The sequence below is a fragment of the Cygnus olor genome, chromosome Z (assembly GCF_009769625.2).
Source record: "Cygnus olor isolate bCygOlo1 chromosome Z, bCygOlo1.pri.v2, whole genome shotgun sequence".
Classification (NCBI taxonomy): domain Eukaryota; kingdom Metazoa; phylum Chordata; class Aves; order Anseriformes; family Anatidae; genus Cygnus; species Cygnus olor.
In genome coordinates, this window is record NC_049198.1 from 76,491,949 (window position 1) to 76,515,142 (window position 23,194).

Here is a 23,194-nt window from a genome sequence, read left to right on the forward strand (position 1 = left end):
TCTTCTAAACATGAAGGTAGCTGAAGAGGTTTGAACACATCCTCAAAAGTATTTTGAATCTCCTTTGTGGCTTATTACCACGTTTTTGGTCCACCAGGAGTGTAGAAACGTGATTTTTCTCCTGGTGTATCTGTCCCTGCTAAAACAACAATCAACAGCAGCAGGGTCATGAGACTGGATGTAACGTGTGGCTATCTCCTTGTGTTTCTTTGCTTAACTTTCAAGTTTTTCCCATACGGATTTGAAAAGGCTTCAAAAGTTCTAACATGTCTATAGCAGACTTCAAAGATTTCTTCTGGGTTAGTCTATATCATCTCCAGATGCCCCTGTGCTAGTCTGTGAAACATTTTAGTTTGAGTACAGAGGCCCACTTATTTAAAAAGGGATATATGAAGAGGCTGAGGTAGTTTCTTTTCAAGTACGTAAATGATAATGAAACTACAGGGAATGCCATGCATTCTTCTTTCCATACACACTGCAAAAATGTCTTGTAATAATTTAACTCCCCTGATAACTGTCCTTTCCCAGTTAACTTATTAGTCTCTGTTAGAAATCACCAGCTACTGATATTTTCCCATTCTTGAAAAAATGTAAGGAAAGCAGAAATTAACAGATTCAGAATTGGATTTGTTGAATGCAGTTAGTACATCGCTTCACATTCTGTATGCATATAAAAATAAACAAAGATATAAATGTTGAATCTATGTTTAGATAATAAACTGTTAGGTCAGTAAAGAATATGAAGGACATGCAACAAACTTATGGGTATGTAGTTTCACATTGGTGGATTTTACTCCTTGTTACTGTTGTTTAAAAGACTATGGTGCTTGCTTGCTTGCTTATTTTAAATGGACACCTTATCACAAGTAAAGAGATTGCATTGAACAGGTTCAATTCCTAGGGCCTTTGATACAATCAAAGGAAGAAATTAAATATACCCTTTAAGAGGAAAGCAACATTTTGACTGCACTTTGGTATTTGGCTGCCAAAACACAGGGAACTTAAATTTGTGCTCTTGAGTTCCAGGGCTGGGCTGTGAATTGAACTTTTTCCTAAAATTATGACTGTCTTCTTTTGACTAGCTTGTTGTGATCTCCTTTAAATTACCTCTGAAATATCAAAGATTATTTATAGCGTTTTGTTTGGTGCTAAGGAATCTCCATTGCATTAATCATTTGCAATAGAAATACTTAAAAAAAGCAGCTGACATATCGGAGGATGTGAACATAACCCTAAGCTTTATTTTACTGTTTTGGTGGTGGACCCGGAATGAATTCCAAATGTATCTTGGCTTGGGAGCAGAAATGTGCACTACTTCCTTGGTGATTCTGGGTCCAATTCCAGGCTAGACCATGCCAGTAAAACCGTACAATGCCATGACAAAAAGCAGAAATAGAGCCTTTACTTTAGATGTGGATCATAAATTGCCTCTATTTCTTGATTTATAGAGCACAGAAGGAAAAAATAAATAAATAAAATAATAAAATAAAATAAAGTAAAATAAAACTAACCAAGCATTTTTATTTTTTTCCATACTTGGCAGTCAACCATAGCACTGAATTAACAGGACTACCACAGATTAAATTCCAATGAGAGTGAAGTAGGCAGACTCATTTAAGAAGTCACTCTGTCAGAAAAACCAATATATGTTCTATAAGGAACCAAAGTGATCTGACTGGTTGAACAGCATACAGACATGTAATTCAAATATAAATAATATATGGACTCTTAATTCTGTGGCTCTGTTTTGTTTACAGTGTGTGGCAGTATATTGCCTGAATAGAGCCTACATGAATTTAGGAGTTAGCATCGATAGTGTTATATCTAATGGAAATATTCTAGCATGTACTCCTTGACCTCATTTCCAGCTCACTGCATAGGTTTTTCTTAGCATCTCAGAAGAGGTAAGCATGGAAAAAAATATCATGTACTGATTTCTCTACCAGTGCATATCAGCCTGTTAACAAGAGGGCTTAATGAACAATTTTGAGAAATTAGAATGTAATACTGCAAGTGATCTGAAGGATGTGGGAACCTTGTGATGCAAGAGATAGAAGCAATGGGATGGCACTGGAATTATCACAATCACAGCAATAAGGATGTCCCATGAGCAACTGAAAGCTCTTAACTGAGACTTTGCCTCATCAGTCACCGCAGAGTCAACATTACTACATGGAAATGTAGTCTTTTTCTGTAGAATAATCGTCTTGGCATTCCAAAAATGTCTGTGAAAAGAAAGACATTAAAAAGTCTTGAAAACAGTAACATATCGAATATGGATGTCTCATGGGAAAGGAAGAAAAAAGAAAAGAGAGAGAGAGAATAACCAACTGTTTATTTGGTCCCTTCTGTACCTTGTAGGACATTACAATGGAATAGATTGTGCGCACTGTATTTCACAAAGTGTCTTCAGTGATTGAAAACCAGCACCCTTCACACAGCCAAACATGTGCAAATAAGCACAGCAAAACAAAGAAGGCTCTCAGGGCCCTGAGTGATGACTTTGATGTGGTTTGAATTTTGAAAGAAGTGTTTGTCCAGAGAAAGATGAAGGCTGGACAGACATAATGCAGATGTGAATTTCCAGGGAGACTTGATGTCTTGCAGTTGTAGGCTGGAGAGGAGAAAAAGGTGGTGCCACAGCAATCAAGATTAAAGGTCTTAGAGCTGTTTAGTTTGGCTGGGTTTCATTGCCAACATGAATGAATACTGCTATTTATTTTAACAGTTCTAGCTGTGCTCTGTTTATGGCTGTAACATTTTACTAACATTATTTCCTCTCTTCCCTTCAACTCTCCTTCCCATCCTCTTATTTTACCTACTTCAGTTCCTTTTAACAGCTCACAGTATTTTCTCCATTTATCCTCATTTCCCCAGTGTTACCTGTGCCATTTTCTGTCACAGTAGAATCTCTAAGTCAATAAAGTGACCTCATGCGTGAGGTCAAATTATAGCAACCAGCTTAAAAAGCATTCAAGCCAGGGGTTACTGAATGAAACCCTTTTTCAACTCATGAATAAAATATTCTGGCAGGTTTTTTTTCATATTTAGTGAGATATCATTTTAAACTCACTTGAGAAAGAAATTCAGGACAGATAGCTATATTCTCTGGGAGCTTTGTCACTCTGGAGTTGAAAGTTCAGCATCAGAGTCAGTTTCCACTCTACTATGTTTTGGCAGCATCATCAAAATCAATGCAACTTCATCCCTAATTGCAAAAGGTTAATTGGGTTACCAAGAAAGGCCATCCCTTTTTAAGTATGGATTATTGCTCACAACTTCAAGTTTTATACCTGAAAGATGAACCATTGGAGATGGTAGGTAGCTATGGCAACAGCTAATTTTGGTGACCTGTTACACAAAGCAAACAATAAATGAAAAGAAAATTATCAAAGATGCAGTGAAAGCTAATAATTAAGAGAACTCCCAGATGGAAACACATTCACATGAACTTTATATTGAACACCTGCATGCAATGTTCCTTTTAACTTATTTTTTCATGGAAAATTTAGTAAGGAAAGAATAGTGATGCATTTTCATATCAAATATTACCTCTGTCTATCCAACTGATTTTTTGAAAAATATTCATGCTTTTTTGTCTTCAGTTCTCCCCATAACAGGGACTGACTTCATCTAGGTCTAAATAACTTCTTGCACAAGGTCTTAATGTGTATAGGTGATGTCTTTAGCAACAGTGTAGAGTAGGTTTTTTATGTAGAAACAGTATAGTAGGTGAATAAAGCATAGTTAGCTCAATTTGTGTACTTGTATATGTGTGCAAAAGATTTTTAAAGACATAAAAAGAAAGTTAATTTGTAGTTTGTTATTATTTTTCCTCTGCCTTTAATGACATACTCCTCTACATAAATCATTGGATTTTTCCAACACTGAAAAATTATTCTTAATTTCAGTGATAGTAATTTTAATAATGGTACAACAATGTAATAATGTACTAAGAATATTAGCTAATGTCAATAATGTACTAACGATATTGCTAGCATTGCTAGCAGTAACTATATGTACAACAGTGTGATAACAAAGTGCTGATAGAGATACAGCTTTAGCATTTTTACCACCATGGATGGTCATTAAGTAGTGGTAATCAGAGCAATGACAGAGGAGACCTGTCTCTTTTCTGGCTAGCCATGTGCTGCTGCTCCCAATGCACATGACACAGCTCTTCACCATCTCAGTCTTCACATTCTCATCCCAGAACTGTCTGGTTCCTTCTCCTAAGTCCTAAGACTGTCCTCAGAGAAGGACAGACTCTCTAGTGACTTAATTGTTCAAGTGGAACGGCGAAAGTGTAAGCTTACACAAAATTCCTACCTGAATCTTCCCCTGTTTGTGCTCCTTCCTTAAGACAGAAGCCAGATCAGAGGAGGCACAAAGTCTGCTTGGAGAGATCTGTGCAACCTGCCTTTGTCAGCCCTCTCAGAATTGTCATTTCTAGTGAAGTTAGAGATTGTTTACCTGCAATATGCATGAGAGACACAGTTTCAAGAATAGCAGGTCCTGCCTCAGAGCACTCTTCCGAGTGCTGTCCTGACCCAATTTCCACAGTTCTGTGGCTGGCGCAGAGAACTCAGAGCCTCCTCTCCTCTTCACGAGCAGCCCTGGCAGGGAATCAAATCTCCCTGAACTGTTTATGAATTAATATTATGAACTTTTTCACTTCGTGACTGCAGTCACTGTAACACAGGGTCATCATCTGCTGCAGTTAATTATTCAAACCGAATTTGAAGGTCTGTACAGGGTTATGTGGTTTGGCTTCAGTCAGATTGATAAAGACCAGCTGTAGATGGAAAATACATTTGCACTAAAAAGGTTCTCTTAATTTGGAATTAAGCAGTCTCTTGCCCCATGATAGAATAACACTCCTTCAGTTAAGGAAAGATAACATAATTGAGTGCTATTTTTTTCCATGTATAGTGCATGATCTGTCGACATGTATGGCATATTTTTACTGTAGTTTTCTTTTGTAGAATTGTCACGCAGAGAACTCAAAAAGAAGGCTAGGAGAGACAAGGACAAAGGCTTTTCAGTAAAAAAATCTGTTAATAAATTAAATTTCCCAAAGGTGATTATTAAATTAACTCAGCCTGGATGACCTTTGGATGATGCTGGAAGACATTTTTTTTCTTAATAAACCTTTGCACCATGACCAGAACAGTGCTCATAAAGCAAAGGAATTCCTACTGGTACAACTTTCTTTAACCTGAGATAAAGATAAGGTAATATTTTTTTCCTCAGGTTCTCTGAGGACTTCACCACTGTTAACCTGCTTTACGTAGATTTTTCTTGGACTCGGTGAGAAACCTTTAATAAATAAAGAAGTGGGAGGAGGAGGAGGTCAGATGAGAGATTGCCAGCTGGACCAGAGCACAAAGAGTTAGAAAAAGCAAGGTAAGAACACCCAAGAAATAACAATCTGAAGGAAAACGTTAGGCCTTTCAAACAGATATGAGATTCGCTGTTGAAACACAATGCTAAGACCAACTCTATTCTGAACAACAAAGACACATAATCGAGTGGGTTTCAGAAAGGCGCAATAACTGCATGTAGTTCACATTAACTGAAGGAAGAGATATATTTTGTACAGATTATTTAATTTTTTTTAGATTTTTTATTCTTTCATTTTTCTTGCTTTATTTTATTTATTATATTTTTATACGGGAAATCTTGCTTTCCCATCTTATAAATTTTACACAGGTGCTGTCCTGATGACCACAAGGTCTTTCCATCACCAGTTGTTCCCTCCAAATAAAGGAAAATAGTCTTAAAGACATATTTCTTGTTTCATCATTGGGTTAGAAATTTGTGACTGACTGCTGCAACATGTGGCTGGTGCCCTTTGTTGATGACTAGCTGATTGTTGGGGGCATTATATTCTTGTAAACAGTTTTCAGCTGCCTGTTTTGTGAACCAGCCACCTTACCCTGATGATTAATTGAGCCATTATTCCTGCTAAGTGCTGCTGCAGTTTTGTCATTCCCGAATAAGACACATTCTCAGTTCTTGTGTTTGCAGTGGTTTTGGTTGTGTGCCAACTTTTTGAAGAGGGTTTGATCTGCAATTTGAAATACTTGGCGTTTCCTAAGTAATTGGATGATTTTTGAGACTCAGGCTGTGCAGAGCTTTCAGTTTTCGGATATTTGGTATTTTCCAAGGATTACATTACAGGCTATAGTGCTGACATGTTTTCAGGAGCAAACAAGGTGAGTGAAGTTGGTGAGAAACTGTGTTTGTGAGAAAATGGATAGGGAAAAGGAAAACGCAGTAAAACTGCACTCCTAGGGTATTGTTCTTAGTTTGTTTGCAATTTTTGGCAGGTCCAAAGTGCCAACACTTCCTGAATTCTGTTAAATATAAGCATTTTCTGTGCTTAAAATTTTGTAAGGGAAGAAAATACGAGACTTGTATTTCGTACAGTCCTCCACTCTGTCTTCAGTGCAGCAAAGCAAGGCCAGGGGAAGTTTTTGTGAGTTTTGTTGAGGGCTGTTTTGTTTTGTGCTATTGGCCCTTATGGCAATTTCTGTTTTAAAAGTGTTAGTGGTGTTTGATCCCTTTTGCACCTGACCAGGTAGGAAATAAGTTTCTCCACTTAGCTGCAGTCATTTCTTCCAGGTCAGAAAAGGTCCCTGAATAGCTTTTTGTCTTTGCCAAGGACAACTGGAAATCAGCACAACCATGTCATATGTAATGCACAGACAGGAACAAACTCAGACTGTCCTCCTCGTTAAGTTTAAAGGGAAGCAAGGTCTTGTTTACCTACAGAATGGCTGGCGGGGCAAGGTTAGTGAATTATCACCTCTTCCAGGCCTTATCTTTCTGCCTGCACTCTGTCAAACTTCTGCTGAACAGAACAGAAGTCATGCCACTGTATTACCCTCTCTAAGCCTGCAAATTTGACACCACGTGTACGCTGTGCAGGCTTCGGTATGAACTGTGCTGGCTTCCCCCAAAGGTGAGCCCAGCGTGCAATGATTATGATCTTATGCTTTCAACTACTCACAGAAATCTCTCATCTCCCATATTTTATCCAGCTTCAGAGAAAATAAATTCTAAAATCTTTGTGCTAAGGTAAAATGCACAGCGTTTCCAATAGAGTGTTTGCATTCTCTGTTACTCTACAGCTGAATAACATATAACTCCATTACTCAGTATTTAGAAAAATAGATAGCAAACTGTAGAATTCCAGTGTTTTTGATTGATTAAAATTCCTGGTTGCAATAAAGCCTTGTATGGATTTTATCTCTGATAAAATCTTTATGCTGAGCCTGGGGACCCATCTTCACAAAGCCAACTGAAGGATCAAGGCTTATCTGGCAGGGAAGCTGGAGGTAACAAAATCATTGCCTTAGTTTCACTCACCTACTCACCAAAAGTTATGTATCGAAGACAAAACATAATCAGAAAGGGAAAAGGGAGATCAGCTGGTCAGAGAGAACATCAGAGAGGACATCCCCACTACATTTCCATCAGATCATATAGCAATTTTCTGATAACCCACACAGCCTCATTCTTCCATGAAATATGCTGTTCAATGCAGAGTAAAAACTTAGTGCTTACATGCATCTGCGGTACACAGAAGATAGTTTATGCAAGGTATTAATTCAGTATTTTTACAGAATTACTGCAATTTGTGTGAATGTTGTTTTGATAAGTGCAGACACTCATCCTAAGGAGACTACCACAGCAGCATTTCATGAGACAGCAAAGTGACATAAAATAAACACGGAAAATGGTCTCGTGTCATCTTAGGAGCCAGTTAATGTATTGTCATTAACAACACCGCAAAAAAAGTAGCATGCTTAAAACCTGGATGCCTCACTTTAATTAGCTTTGTAATTTGATGGGGTTGTATAATTTAAAATTCATTCAGGTGCCATTTAGACTGGAGGGAAAAAATCGGTTTTTATTTATAATTAGAAATTTATGAGCTGGCTATAAACCCGACGCTTAAACTAGAGCATTTATGGAAACACTTTTCCTATGGTGTTTGCTCCCAAACCAGTTGGAACTGATGGTCACCTCTCCATCACCTGCCAGAGGTGGCCAGCTCTTTGCCTTAAAATCCCTGTTGGCAGCAAGCACCAGGACAGTCTGAGAGGGAGAAGATTGCCACGCTATAATCAGGCACACTGAAACCTGGAAGTAGCAAACCCTTAAAGCAGTAAGGTAGCATAAGGAAGACTGGCAGGAAGATACAGTGGAAATGATGCAGAAAACAAGAAAATCATGTTGTAAGAGAAATAATAATCGAAAGAGGCAGGAGGCATGGTGCAGCATCCTGGCAGGTCTAGATCTGTGTTGGCAGGAAGGTGTCAGCAGGCAAAACTGATGGAGGGATATCGCAAGAGTAGGGGCAGTGAAGGTGGTTATTGCCAATCAGCCCATGTAAAGTTTCCTTCCAGCATGTAGCTAAATTACAAACGTTCCTGGGGTTATAATGAAACAAAAACAAAACTCCGCAAGTTTGAGTTCCCAAATAACTCAAAACAATAAGGAAAACAAAAATGACAAAAACAAGATGTCAGAGCAGAGATTAAAGACTTTACATTTATCGCCTTTAAAACCAGAGTACACCCATGCGAGACACTTGGTCACGGGGTAGAAATATCTCCAAGTTAATAATGAAAAGGGGGAATATTTACCATCTCTGTTATCAGCTGAGCCTTGGAGCTGGCAGCGAGAAAAAAGCCTGGAGTTAAAGGCTTGTTGTTAGCTTGAGAAGCATGTTTCTGTCTGAAAACCTAGCCATTACTGTTGACCATGCTCTCCTTTTATGAAGTGATGCTTTTTGCAGCCCTGTAGCCCAGGAAATGCAGCACAGCTATTGCTAGCAACATAATAATAAATTACTGCACTTATGGTGTGTTCCTGTTTTGCCCATAACAAATATTATGAACACTGATAGTAGGGTAAAAGATATTTACTTACTTGAATTCTTTTTTTTTTTTTTTTTTTTTTTTTTTGATCTGAACATAGTAGTGATTACTGCATGAGAAAGTGGAAGTTCTTAAACTACGCTCAAGTAATAATTTGCATCACTTCAGTCGAACATCAGAGATTAGGGAGAAGCAGCAGCAATTGAGCCAAGAAGTTGAATACATGTACTCAGCATCTCATCTGGACTTAGAAATCACATAGATAAGACAGTAGAGGCAATGCTGCGGGGAATTGGCCCTAGTGGTGCTATGAAATGCGTAGGGGAACTGATTCTGGAAAGCAGGTCCTGAGCTGGGACAAATCAGCCCCAGACATGCCAGGATGCGCTTAGGGGAGCTTGGTCCCATCACAGCACTGCGGGTCCCACCTGGCAGCTTCGATGTGCTTCTGCTTCCACGTCCCTGTATGAAGCCGACGCTTGTCTGCAAACCCTGCAAGTCCCCAGAGAGGGTGGGACGTCTGGGCAGCCGAGCCGTGGGCAGCCCAGCTGTAATCACGCGTTCGCTGCGGATTTGCTGATTTGATCAATGCACTCTTTCTGCTCCGCTACCTGCTTTCCTAATCCAATTTCCTCAGCCCCAACCTGCTTGTTCCCAGTACAGAGAATGCATTTGTTTCAACGTGAAAAAACTGTCGTTCCTAAATCTGGAGCTGATTACACCGAGGCAGATCGTACGGGGCGTTTCAGGCAGCACCCATTTGCAAACCAGAGCAGTGATTCACGTCCTCGCGGATGGGGATGCCTGCTGCCCCTCTGCACACATCAGCACCCTGCTCCCAGGACCATCACCAGCAGGAGACCAGACCCTGGGCAGGGCTTACACCCTGTTGACACCACAGATTTTGACAGCAGATTTCCACGCTCTGCTTCCCAGCGGGTACTGCCACGCTGTTTTGGGTGGGGGGCTCCTGCCTGGGATTTCTGGCTCCTAAAGCCCCATCAGAGGATGTGCATAGACATCTTCCTCCTGCCTCAGAAAGGGAAGGAATCAGCAGGCAGGATTTCTGTGGATCTCAGTCTTATAGTCTAGCACAGAAAAATATCTAAACTGTTATGGATGGTGAGGGATATTGTATTGATAATGCGATGTAACCTATCAGGCAGGAGTGCAGGAAACCTGGTAAAATGGTCAGCACTAGAGACTGTGCAGCATAAACTACTCACTTAAAAAATTTCAATCCAGAAATGGCCAGGTGGGCTGTGGTGGGGTCATTGCATACGTTCAGCTTTGCAACGTTGCTGCTTCATTTGGATTCACTTGTGTGGTCCTTCACATTAAGTCCCCTCTTCCAATGAGGTGCTATCAGTGCAAGACAAGCACACGGCAGAAGTGTATGCAAGTCAGAAAGATTCATGGAAAGCTCTCTATCTGCTCACATCCTCCCCTTTATTTGTTATGTGATATTGCTGTTCATCTTCTGGTGCTGTACAGCTCTTCCTGCCTCACGGTGACTGATGTCCACCTTCCCGCGGAGTGATGCTGGCTGTCACACTCAGCCTGCTGTGTCCCTGCCTCTCCGAATTTCTTCTAACATCTCTGCTCTGCCACAACACCCTCTAATAAGCAAGTCACGTAGTGGGAAATGACTCAGTAGGAGAATGCACTCAGATGAAAGATAGACCTGAGTGAGGATCTCTGATGGATTGAGAAGGACTCCATTTCACACAGCACTGCTTGAGTTGCTCTCCTGCAGAGACAAGTAATTCATCCTGAACAGATGATCACTGCTCTCCTGTGAGATCTGAGAATCAAGGGAAAAACTAGATACCAGCTTTCCAGATACTTTAATCTACGTATGATGTTAATTTTCATAGTCTAGTGAAAATCTGAAGCTGACAGAGAAAAAAAATATTGAGCTTTAGGTCACAGTAGCAGCATTAAAATGACTTCAGAATGCAGATTTTGATTTTTGGTGGAGGCACGAAAAAATTAACATGACTTAAAAGATACAGAGAGCAGAAATGAAATGAATTTAGCAAATACACACTGAATGAGATACAGAACTAAAAGAAGACCTTGCAATGAATATTGGCATCACATCATGCCTAACTCATGTCCTAACTCATGTCCACTCTTCCTAGTTTGACGGCTCTCGCATTCCTGAATTGGCAGTGGCCAAACTTCAAAAGGATGCCATGCACAGGCTGTCACAGGCTGGTGGTTAAGGCTGCTACTGGCTACCCCAGGGCAGTCACCAGCTGAATGCATTTGCATGGATCTGTGTTGCCTATTCAGTCCTTAGACACAATTAGTATGAATTATTATTCATACTGCCTAAGAATACGCATTCAGTTTGTCTTTTTGCCCAGCCCCTTTATGGTTTTGCCCTGCTGGGCTAGATGCTATATTTTTTTAGGCGCTGTGAAACCTATGTGGAGCTGCAGAGTGTGCCCTTTTCACTTTGGCACAAAAGCGTAGGTTCCTTTAAAAATGCTATCTTTAGGACTTACAGTGTCCAACATATCCCAGCATCAATCACGTTAAAAATCTTTGTTCCTTTGCCTGTAGGTGTTGTCCTCTGTAGCTAGCACGAAATTCTTCTGTCAGTTCTCTCATTTATTTCAGCAAACTCTTTCTCTCTCTTCTGAACAGTTTTGTCATTTTGGCCTTATCTTTGGCTAGAGGTTAAGAAAACTCTTCTATCTGATGTTGATCGGTCAGCAGGGAATGCTTACAGTCTTGGCTAGCCAGCCTCTGCTCTACCTCCCAGGAAACAAAACAAGTAATTCTCCAAGCCAGCTTCCCACAGCCCGGAGGGCCTGGGATTTACAGCCTGTTTGAACTCTCCCAGATGGTAACGCACCAGGCTGCTGCAACACCACGCTTGGTGGCTAGTCCAAAGACACTTCCTCGCGCTGATTTATTTGTTCTCTCAGCTTCAACAAGATACTCGTCTGTGTTTCTCTCTGCTCTCTGGCATTTTCCCTCCACATCCAAAGACTAGACAAATCATGCCCTGTACCATTCTTGTCCACCTATCAAAACACATAAATCTGAAAAACAAAAAAATTCCTATGTGATCAAGTGGATCAGATCTATTTGATATTTCACACCTCTGAGTATAACCAGATCCAGTAAGAGCTTTCTCACAGCTCCCTGTGCTATTTTTTCTCTTGTGTTCTAGGTTGAAAGGAATAAGGAACAGGAAAGCAAGTGCAGAAAGCTTGTTCAAGGGACGTGGACCACCAGGTATGCCCCATAGACCAGCAGCTCTGTGAAAAATAAGGTGACTTCAACAGTTAAATGCATATATGTCTATGCCTGGGAACTCTGCAGTCTTTGCTTTTGTGGGTTTTATTCAAATACGATGTACGTAGTAGTCATAATAACTTTGGAGCAAAACCATTTGTGTCTTAATTATATGAAACATGCTGTTCAGAAAGAAGACAGCTTGTAGAGTTTGGAAAGCACTTCAGATATGCTTTGAGCTCATAGGATCAGTCTGGCATTAAAAACAAAGGAGGCAGTGTATGTGTGTGTATTTATATAAAAATAAATTATCATACAGCCCTTTCCTGCACAGTTCCTGATAATTCCCTCAGTTTTAATGTATTAGCAAAATAAAATGAGGAAGTGACTATCAAAGGGTGAAAGGATAAATGGCAATCCTTTCAACTCTATGAGGAGTCAGGAAACCCCACCATCTGCACAGTGTAGCTCTGCTTTGACAATCTCCTGGGAGGCTCTTGAAGACACTGTTAGGTTGATACCAGCCTTATCATATGGAACCAGGACAACAGTTTGGAAGGAACAGAAGCAAAGCCAGAATATACATTCATGAAGGAGGAAAATGGAATGAAATGAAGTAAAAACCTTAAAAAAAAATAAAAACTTTCAAAGAAGCCTTTTCAATTAAAACATAAAAATTAAAAATGTTCAATTACTCAAGGGCAAAAAGGGAGGCAGAAACATTGAACAGAATTTTTCCAGATGAATCATGCAAGATTTACAGTTATTAAAGGTTTTTGTTGTTGTCATTTATGAATGTTTCTAAAGGGAGTACTTTAATTTATATGCTTGTTAGAAATCTTTTTCCTTTTTCTTTTTCTTTTTTTTTTTTTTTCCAATATATGACCTAGTAACAATTCATCTATTTCCTATGCCAATCTACATAAACACTTATCCTTTCTTCTCTTTCATTCCTTCTGGTCCTTCGTTACCTAATTTAGACTAATTTAGATGCCTCTGCCTCTGAAACTCCACCTGTAAACACCAAAAGACTTGAAAGTAAACAACATTTTCAAATATAATTTTTCCCTCTAAAAGCCTCAGAAGATTTGTTAATCTACCACAGAATGAAATCTTCCTCATCTCTTTGCAGGAAATATCATGTTTTTTTTTTCAAGCAGAAATTAAGAAAGAGACAAAAAGTTGCTTTCCTTCACCAGGTCTGTGACTGAACTAGTGATGGAACCCAAAGCTTGTTACAACAAAATCTCTCACCTTCACATTTCCCTGATCTCTCCAGGACAAAGTCTTCCTCTGGCTTTTACTCAAAATGAAGAACTCTTGGTTCTTCTAATGAAAGCTCATATTGAATTCTTCTAATGAATCTCATGTTGTGACAGTATGGCAGAGGAAGAAGTGGTTGCCACCAGGTCACCACCCCATGTATCACATCGAGTGTCACCATGTGGGACAGCTAGCTGTTGTGGAGAATGTGCATGCACATGTACAATACCAGAAACCTGCTTCTTCCCTTGAGATTCTCAGATTCCTTTGATTGCTTGTTTTAATGTAAATTTCTGATGAAGTTTTCATGTAACAGGTGGTTATTAATTGATGTACTATATGTCATTTCTCTGCTACTTTTAAAACTTATTTTTGGTATTGCAATACAGTTTGTTTGTTTGCTCTTGCCATATGATCTGCCTAAAGCTATTTCTTCTTTATTGCTGTACATAAAGCCTTAAAAAGTTATTTTCTCAGCCAAAGAGCTCATTTAAAATCAATTGCACTTTTGCGTGAGAAAAAAATGCAGGGTATTGTCCCCGTGAACTTTGAGTATCTTTCAAATCTTAAGATTAAGAGCATTCCCCAGCACCTATAAATCTAGCTGCTATTCTGTTTTATTAAAAACTGCACTTTTCAAATTAAATTGCTACAGTGGGTAAGCTGTAGGATATTTTAGTTCCTGTATACCCGTGCATAGTCTTGACTCTGTAAATCTCACCTCCTATTTTCTTTCTTCAATAAGCTGGCAAGACATTTGTGAAGAATTTAAACTACATGTCCAACAGGAAATACTGGGATTTCCCAATTGGACCAAGCTCAGGACAATCAAGTCTGGCACTTAATCTCTGATAAATATTTTATCTTAGATAAATATTCTGCCCTCTATGAATTAAGTTTTTAGACTTGTGACATTTTATCACAGCATTCCAAGTGAAAAAGTGGTGATTTCCTCTTAACCACATTAAAGGACCCCATTGTTCTTCTGTTTTAAGACAGCAAAAAAAATATTGATCTGCTGTGGCCAAAATGTATTTTACTTACTTTTATTATCTGTATCTATACCCACATCTATATTTGTATCAATATGTCTATGCTACTTGCTTATTCTGTAACACTGTAAGTTAAGTTATTGCAACTGCAACACCCAAAGTAAATAAATGCATGTTTGAATGCCTAATCACGGTGATTTCAATCCTGTGCAATCAGTGACTGTACTTATAAACAAAATCCCATGATAAATTTAATTTCTTTTCAAGATACGGATTATCGTACCTTCTGTAAATGTTTTTCAAATAGAATCAGTGAACATATTTAAGGATTTTGATAGCTAAGTCTAAATCAGAAGCCTCAAAAACACACACTTCTTACTCCCCTCCTACTTCCTATACAAGCAGAGAGACTTGTAGTGAAGTCCAGGTGATGCACAGTTTAGATGCTGAAGGTCCTCTTGGTCAGAATGATGTGAGTCAGTTCTCACCACCTTGAATTTTGCCCCTGGATTTTGTATTACAGTTTTCAGTGTTTGGAATAAAAGTATTAATTAACAGATCAATTTATTAGATTAATATCTGCAGATTAAGATCTGCAGAAAAAAAAGTTATCAGACAATCTACAAAACACCATTGGACACAAGCACACACACACACAAATCCCTCAATATACGAACCCAGTTAAAATATCCCCCAAAGTTCTTTGAAATTAATCTACCACATATTGGTGGATATTGTCTGCGTATTACAGAAACGCTTCTGTTACCTTGGCTGGCTGCCTTACCAGGTATGCCTGTGGGCACCTCATAAAGAACATCATGCATTGTGGAGCTCTCTCCTTTGTATTTAGGGAGGCTGAGACTTTGGGGTGGTTCAATATCCTAGCTACAGCTCAGATAAATTCTGAAATGCTACACAGCAACTCTTCGTATTTTCTGTTCAAACAGCAAAAGAATTTCTTTCCAAGGATCACTTAAAATTTGTGATAATATTTCCAGAAACTCAACAGACTTTACAATTATGTTAGACATTGTGAAATAAAAGCATAATGAGAAGTAGAACGCTTCTGTGCGTGTTATTTCTATTGCATACCTTATGTGTCTGGAATAAACTGGGCATGTAAATCTTAGAAAGGCATTTGATTTTTCATCATAATGCACTGACAGCAGAGATGCTGTTTAAATCTTTAACTTAATGGGGGAATAAAAATATTCTTTTTGGCTTACTGTCTCTGTAACAGCCAGGAACAGGGTGAATAGTTTGTGGATGAATAGAGCCAGTGCCGTATGTTTTGCTTTAATCACAATGTCTTAATGGCAGAACCACTTACCTACAAGTTGATAGAGAACCAAGCAAAGGACAGGAGAAATGTGTGTGGCAGTGTTTTTTGCTTCTAGGCTGTGTTTAGGCCTTCTAGGCTGTTTTCCTACCTGCTAGTGTCTGCTTCTTTCCTTCCTTCAGACCTCTAATATTTTTCATCCTCTTTGGTGATGGGGGTGGAGAGCCAGCATACCAACTGCATAACACTGGTGAAATCCAGTCCTAACCTACCTCTGGCTTGTGATAGAGGAATCTCAGCACTTCAGGTCTTTGCTGATTTCCTTGTCATATAGGTTGTTCAGACTCAGAATACTTGGAAAAAAAGAAGAAAAAAAATCATGTGAGTATATCATTTATATTCAGTTCAGCATGAATCTGATGTGATAAACGGATCACAGAAGCCTACATCAAAATGTTCCTGCAGCCAGACACAGGAGAAATACACCCACCTCTGAGAAAATTTCTCTGAAATTGAAAGATGTTTTAATAACACAAATTTTTTTTTCTGGCATTCTGCATTGCATTAAGGAGGTGTTATTTCAAGATGTATTACATATTCAACCTGCTGTATCAAGTGTCCTGGCCAAAAAATAAAAGATTCAGAGCTCAGGGATATCTGTAGCACTGACACAAGTGTGAGAAGAAAGGTGCGGATGTGGAGCCAATGCAGTCACAAGCAGTAGTTATAACAGAGGAGGAAAAGAAGAGGTATAGTCCTTCTCAGCCTGCTTCCAAATCTGTGTCTGGACAGGATAGACTTAATATTTACTGCACGTCATTCACCCGTGCATCCAAAAGTAGGAAAGAAATAACATGTAAAAATTTTGTCATGCATCTAACAGACCAGAATGATCTTGTGCATATCATTCCAGCTAAATTTCATTCCAGTAGCACCTCATCTTGCAAACTGTAAATAGATATTTACTCACTGCCAGACTGGTACAAAACAAAGTTTGAGAAAAGCTACCCATAATTTGCATTTAATGGAGCAGACTGCAGCCACCTTTACCTTGCATTTAACCTTTACGAAGGTTAAATACCACATAGTTCATAACGTGGTCTAATGTAACAAATCTTCTCGCTTTTATTTAAATGAGCAGGTGCTTGTTCATATTCACGGAGTTGTGTTCACAGACCATCAGTAGAAGGGCAACACGGGGCCATACACCGAGATCCTCTTCCAACTTTTTCTGCCACCACTGCTGACAGAGCAACGTCTCACTGATGTGGTTTAACCCGCAGGCAGCTCAGCACCACACAGAGGGCTGGGGGGAACACCATTAGTGGGATGGGGGAGATAATCGGGAAAAAAATATAATAGAACTTGTGGATTGAGATTGACATTTTAACAGGAAAGAAAAGGGAAAGAAAAAGAGAGAGAGAGAGTAGTTCCAAAATACTGGAGGTGCCCACTGTCCTAGGCACTTGACCATACTATCCCATACATGCTGCCACTCATAACTATCATGCTAGGGGACAAATCTCTGTGTGGCATTCCTAAATAGTTTAACCTGAAACACATTCAGGAGACATACCAACAGGAATCCACCAGTTTGAGCATCCCAAGGATTTTCAGAATTCTCAAGTGTTATTGCAACTGGTCTGGAGAAGAGGAAGGGAAAGGGAAAGGTGAAAGAGAAGGGGAAGAAGAAGGGGAAGGTGTCCTCCAGAGATTAGCTTCTGAAGTATGAAGATGAGAGCAATGCTCAGTACAAATACCAGATGAAGCTCCCAGCTGGTGTAACATAAGAAACAGTTATGTACATAACATACAAACTGAGTAAACCAAAAGCAACCCTAAGCCAGCCATCAGATGTGATAAACAGTGGGAGAGGGGTTACATAAAACAACCTCGTGAGCAAATAAATAAACTTGGACAGTAAATAAATCAACTCTGTAATCAGCAGCTATTAAATGAATACAGTACTTATAAAAAATTATTAAAAAAATGTTGTAACACAGATCTTTTCTTTTTCTTCTTTTCCTTTTCCTTTTCCTTTTCCTTTTCCTTTTCCTTTTCCTTTTCACTTTTTCTTCTTGTTCTTTCTCTTGTTCTTTCTATTGTTCCCTTTCCCTTTTCCCTTTCCCTTTCCCTTTCCCTTTCCCTTTCCCTTTCCCTTTCCCTTTCCCTTTCCCTTTCCCTTTCCCTTTCCCTTTCCCTTTCCCTTTCCCTTTCCCTTTCCTTTTTTCTTTTCATTTTCCTTTTTTTTCCTTTTTTTTGAAACCTTCTGCACAACAACAATCAATTAATCATTTATTATTTATGTTCTTTTGGGCATTTTTGGCAGGAATAATTATATAGCTTTCTGTGGTTTCAGGAGAAAATCTTCACTGTAAACAAAATATTCAGCGTGGGAATAGATGGTTTTACCTCACTATAGGGAAAATGTTGCTTCTCATTTAGACCTCCCAGCTCAAATACTTAATCTTCTATTTCTAGAAAAAAAAAAAAATACAGCTATTCAAACTATGGGAGTGGCTGAATTTTTTTAATAGTTTTTTTTTTTTTTTTTAATTGAACCTGGCAAAGGATTTGACAATACAGATATTGGTGGGCAGGTAATATTGTGTCTATAGGGCTCACTAAAATGCTAGTAAATTTGAAGGGTATCAAGGCTCTTTGTCCAGGTAAATCATTAGATGCCTACTGAGACAAAATTCTGCCTGTTCTGTGCTGCTGGGCAGAGTATTTTCTCCTATAGGTCCAGGTCATCAATAAAATGAAAAATAAGAAAAATTTAAGGCTAAAAGAAAAAAAAAAAAGACATTGCCGTCTGTGCTGTGTTCTCTCTTGTCTAACATTGCATGGTCTTGAAAATAGAGTCAATATTCTGAGCTATTTTACTCTGAGATGCTTTTCTTTTCCCAATACAACCATTAGTGAAGCAGCTAGGACCACAAACACACCATGAGATTATCCAGATCATCCTCTTGGAAATGCAAGAAGATTGTTTTTTTTTCCTTCTAAGCATTCAGTTTCTCATAATTATATATCATTCCAGGAAATTAGAATTTCAGCATTTAAACCAACCCATTGCCGAAAGTGCATTTGTACTGTTGGGCCTATGTCATAAGAACTATAATTTTCCTGGTACTTTCACTCAGTTTTAACCCCTCCAGAAAACCAGTCATTTCCAATAAATTGATTTTATGCTGCAAGGAGGCCAGCTGCTTCACAGCCCTGTGGCCCCTGAACTCCTGCCGTGTCCCTTATGTGGCGAGATATCACAACATTGCAACAGACCACAGCAGGAGCAATAAGCATGTTGCCCACTCTTTGCAAGGAAGAAAGTAGGAGAAATCAGCAACGTCCATCTTACAGGGAGCAGAAACACAGCCGGAGATGCTCTAGCCATGCAGGGAAGACTCTGGAAATGCCACCAGCATTTAGCACCAGCTCTGCAAACAGCTGGGCTCCTCCAAGCGTTTTAACCCGCTTGAGCTAAACAGAACCATCTTTATCAGCAGTCTGGCTGCGTCTGGTCACAAAAACACTTACAGCAATTGCGGCGTTCGAGTCAACACAGGCTTCCTAAAACTGTTTTATGCTTTGGATTTAAAGCAGGCTGCGACGCCGAGGTTCAGTTTCTTCCTTAGGGCACAGTGGCATCTAGTGGTCCCACGCGGAGCGGATGGGGCTGATAAAAGGTATATAAAAACACAGATTTTCTGTGACCATATAACTTCACATGAAACTGATTTCACACAGCTGTGCAGAGATTATGAAAAAATTTTCAACGCCACTCAAGGCTTTGACCCAGTGAGGTATTTTTCAATGGGAATTAGATAAATATATATATTTCTGAAGCTGGCCTTGGGGAATTGAAGTGTACATGTAATTGAAAATAGACACTGAGATACAACAGACTGTCTATTCAAGGTTATAAGTATAAAAATTACATAGTTTTGTTTTTGTTTTTTACAATTAATTCCTGCAATCTTTGCATGGTTTTGTGAATATATTTATATTGCATTAAATGCTTTCTCCACTAGAGGTGTAGGTAGATGCTGCAGAAGAGAAGAGAAATTTGACTATTTATGCTGTTCAGTGACTTCAATTCCATTAAAATCATGCTAGGATGGGACTATTAGAGCTACACAGTTAACTGAGTTTTGGGTTTGGTTAATGCTGTCAATTTCTGTGTTTGGAGTACCTAGTAGTCATATATTTGAGAAATCCAATTATTAAACCAACCATTTATTATGATATCTTCAACTCGTTAGAATTTCAAACACCAAAATTCTTCCCATTTTTTTTTCAGTGATTTTTGCCAACATTTGTCATGATGATGAGTGGTAAAGAGCACTTTTATTATTGAAGCTTAGTAAGAGAGAGGACCAACGAATTATTTTGAGATTTTTACTGCAGGGATTTTATGCCAGTGAAATGGTCTGTGACTAAATGTCTCTAACCCTCTGAGAAGGGATTATACTCCAAAGTTATCTGTTTCATCTTAATGAGAGGATAAAATATATCTTTCCACACCTGTTTTTAAGCAGCTCGCATTACAGACCAATCCATCTGAAAAGCAAAATAGCTCAGTTTGATTTCCAAGTCAATGGTAGGTCTGTTCCCTAGTTAATACCTGGTTCCTTTTCACTATTGAATTTCAGATGCAAGGTAATGTCCATGAGCTTCTTTCTGGTTTTGACAGCCTGCTTGTTAGTGCACGGCAGAAAAATAAAAATGATTGGGGGGGGTGGGTCACAAAGCATACCTGGTAGCTTTAAAACAAATGTTATTGGTGACCAATAAGGGATCTATTTTCTCCTCAAAATGTGTTTGTAACTCCCATTAATGATAATGGGAGTTAAGTGAGCACAGCCATGGGAGAAAAGACATCCATGTGTGAAGCAGGAGAGGTTCTACCTTCTAACATTAAAAAAAAAAAAAAGGAGGAAAAAAAAAATCACAAGAAAGTAATATTGATACTTTCATGGCTCATGGAAGCAGTACCATGGGTCTCATCAGTTTCAGTCACTTTTTCACTCTCAGTGTATTTATATTATATTGTTATTATTACTATGTATACTCTATACATTATGCTACTAGAGAGGAGGAAAATAAACAAACAACAACCAAAAAAAAAAAAAACCAAGCAAATATACTCACTGTTGCAGGAAATACAATAAATACAGCATATCAGATTTGGAACCCAGCCTTGCAGAACTCTATGATGATTTTAGCTGTCAGATTAAGACATTTAAAATACACTTACTCAGGCAAAATAAAAGCTGGAGAAAAAAAGTTGTTATAGTGGTGGAGAAGAAATTATTTTACTTTAAACCCTCTTTCTTCCTCAAAACTACATATCTTGAATGTAGGTAAGGTGCATAACAGTAAACAGCTATATTCGTAAGAGATATTGCTGAAACAGTGCATTTTCCATGAGTTACAGTTACAGTCATAAAGTCCTGCCATTGATCTATTGCCAGAAACAAAAAGTGCCTAATGCCCCCTAGCTTCCTAATTTAGCTGGAGAATTATTCGACGTCGTTTCTGCAAAAGTTCCATTGTGCAATGGTCCATTCTTATGTGTGTGTGTGTCTGAAATAAAGAGTCTTTTCTTTAAGGTTTGCCAGTATAACAGAGAAGTCCTGAATCAACTCAGAAATGAAAAATGTTCATATATGACATCTTTTAAAAAATACGTATTGTACATTGTTACAATAACCTACAGGGAATGAGTCAGAGAGCAGAACTACTCTTTATTAGACCACATCACTAAAATAGCTACTCCAAAACTCCTTCCCAGGCTCTGACTCTGCTCAGGTGGGACAGGCAATTGCAGCAACTCCAGCAATATTAGTGTTGGATTTTAATCTAGTTTCTATAGTCAAGGAAGACACAACTGCATTAAGCATAGGTAAAGATGAATCCTTACATATTTCATTCATGATAAAGGTAGTTTTGCCATACCTTGTATACCACTGCTAAGAAAGTTAAATATTTAAAAGTGACAAAGAATGTCTTATCTAACACATAGATGTAGTTATGCAGTAGATAATTATTAGAACAATGCTCACCTTCAGCTAGATTTTTCCCTTTTTAAGGTTTTAAGTGAAGTGAAAGGAGTGCATGTAGGTATAGACACTTCTAGTTAATAAAAAAAAAAACAGCCTGGTTTTAAATTAAATTAGATATAACAAAAATGAAATCAATAAAACCCACTTCAGCAGAGAGATTTAGAAGAAGAGCAGGAAAACGCTAACCAAGTTTATTATAGGTTCCGCACAGTATTTTATTCTGACAGTCTATATTTGAGCAAGAAACTAAGATTCTTCTGAAAACATAATATATATTATTACATCCTAGTCTTATTACAGTATGCACAAGTGAAAGACTCAAGAAATCAGTCTTTAAATCCACTGGGAAAACTTCCATGAAAGTGGTTATTCAGCTTCAAACAAGACAGCTGAGTAGCACTCAAAACTTCATTCATGAGGCAGTTGTCCAGGTTTGCAAAGCTATGCCCAAACTCATGCAGATAGAGCAGGGCCTGAGCAGAGGACATTGTGTCACCATCAGACAACTTTCATAAATACCTAGAAATACTATACACAGCTAAGAAATAATACAAGGTAACAGATTTTTATGAAGAATTACATGGTAAACAAAAGAAACAAGCTCTTTCCTCTTCATCATATGGCTGAGACTATTTTCCAGTCTTCCAACCTTTAACCAGGTTGTTCGCTGCTCACAGAAAAATACATTCCTCATTTTACAACCTACTGATGTGGCACAGTTATGTGAAGACCTAATTAAAATAAACATTGCTCTCCAAGATCCTCGTCAGATCTAGCTGAAATGGATAAAGATGGTGTGTAACATTCAGAAATGTGATGAAATGAGAGCTAGGGCAAAGTGATTTTTGGATCACTGCAGGGCCATACACTGGAGAGACTGTTTCCCACTCTTGAAGGAGACCTCTCTGTGTTCACATAAAGCTTCTGTATGCTGCTGTATATTTGCACAGGGTTAAGAGGTGTTTTACATATGTGCATGCATTTTAACAGATTTGACATTTGTGTCTTCACAGCTTGTGGCTGAAACAAGTTGGGATTTTTGTTTGTTTTTGTTTTTATTTTGGCTTTCGTGTTTACCCCAGGTGGACTGTATGTGCCTTCTTATACAAAAATAAGCAAACACACATACAATAAACACTGTCTGCTCCAGTTCAGGAATGTCATTGTTCATTATCCTTTTTGCTCTCCTGGTGTTTATGCTACCTGATGGCAAGTCAACTACAGTCATCAAATCAATCTTCATGATCTGGTAGGACTCAGGTCACTAACTAACCTGATAACTTACAATATGTGGAAACTTCATAGAATAGTGTCACAAAATCATGGAATGGTTTGAGTTGGGCAAAGATAACCTTTCACTAGATCAGGTTGCTTGAAGCCTCATCCAAACTTTCTTTGAACACTTCCAGTGACGAGCCATCCACAATTTCTCTGGGCAACTTGTTAGAG

The 23,194-nt window shown here is 38.7% G+C and overlaps 1 long non-coding RNA gene across 1 annotated transcript; it reads right to left on the bottom strand.

The window, feature by feature from the left end:
• Positions 1-13,910: 13,910 nt before the first annotated feature.
• Positions 13,911-21,842, bottom strand: LOC121061879. The gene is made up of 4 exons (XR_005815312.1): positions 20,832-21,842; positions 19,218-19,356; positions 15,950-16,030; positions 13,911-14,903 (listed from the first exon to the last, which is right to left on the bottom strand). It is a non-coding gene; the product is annotated as an uncharacterized LOC121061879 (long non-coding RNA).
• Between the last annotated feature and the right edge of the window lie 1,352 nt (positions 21,843-23,194).